This window comes from Elephantulus edwardii, unplaced genomic scaffold (assembly GCF_000299155.1).
Source record: "Elephantulus edwardii isolate Elephantulus edwardi_28Jun2011 unplaced genomic scaffold, EleEdw1.0 scaffold00122, whole genome shotgun sequence".
Taxonomy (NCBI): domain Eukaryota; kingdom Metazoa; phylum Chordata; class Mammalia; order Macroscelidea; family Macroscelididae; genus Elephantulus; species Elephantulus edwardii.
This window is the reverse complement of record NW_006399872.1, coordinates 7,679,607-7,680,885: the sequence shown is the minus strand read 5'-3', so window position 1 is coordinate 7,680,885 and position 1,279 is coordinate 7,679,607.

Sequence of the window (1,279 nt, the reverse complement as noted above, 5' to 3'; positions counted from 1 at the left end):
AGGTGGGCAGGGAGGAAAATGTGGAATAATGAATGAAAGGGAATCCAAAATCTCTATAAACTTTCATTAAAATTTCAATTAAAAATATAGTCTGTTTAAAATATAGTGGTTTTTTTCACCATCCAGCCTTCTTTATGAACCGAAATTCTTAAAAATAAAACAAAGAGGTGCATGTGATGCAGACTTTTTTCTTTGAAAAATTCTGATCTGAAGAAGGGATATTAAGAAACTCTGTTACATTTACTCTGCTAATTTCTCCTTCAACATATATTTAGTGATACCAGAGGTTGTTGTTGTTATGGTCTCTGTAACAGGTTTTCAGAAGCAATAAACCTCATGGTAAGTGACTATCCATCTTTCTTCTACAAAGCAGTTGGTAGATTTAAACAGCATGATTTCAATTTGACTCTTAAGGCACCCAAGTAACATGTGTTATTTCAGGAAAAAGAGATTGTTGCTATTGTTATATGCCATAGAGTCGCCTGTAACTCAGAGCAACCCTCTGTACATTAGGCATGAAACCTGCTCTATCTTGAGCCAATCTCATAATTTCCAAAAGACCTAATCCCATTCCTCCAGTCATTAAATCAGTCTGTCTCATCTTGTTTTTGCCTCTTCTCTGCTGTACCTCCAGCCTTCCTAGCATGATGTCCCTCTTCAAAAACTGGTTCTTCTTGGCCATGTGCCCAAAGCATGTGAATTTTTGATGTGAATCTCAAAATTCTTGCCTCCAGGGAGTAGCCTGGTTTCACCCTCTCCAGGACAGAACTATTTGTTCGCCTGACAGTCCACAATATGTTCAACACTATTCCCCAGCATTACAACTCAAAAGAATTGATCCATCTTCTTTTATTCTTTCCTATTAACCAGTTTTCAAATTTCAAAAACCATGACCTGAATTAGGTGCACCTTATTTTGCAGACTGACATTGTTGCTCTTTAGGATTCTAGAGCGATCCCTGACAGCAGATTTCCCCCAGTGCAATTCATTTTTTGAGTTCCTGACTGCTAGTGCCAAGAGTTTTGATTTTGGAACCAGGAAAATGGAATTTATTAACAATTTCAGTCTCTTCTCTGTGCATCATGAAGCTGCTGATTAGTCCAGTGGTACGAATCTTTGCTAACATATAGGACATTCATGGAACACAGTACTAGTCAGTGTAGGATAAATACATATGGAAATGCCACAATACATGATCGCAAATATTTTATCATCAGAGGGAAAGACAAGCAATACAGATAACTGCAATATGCTACAAGATTAAAGATAAACTACACTA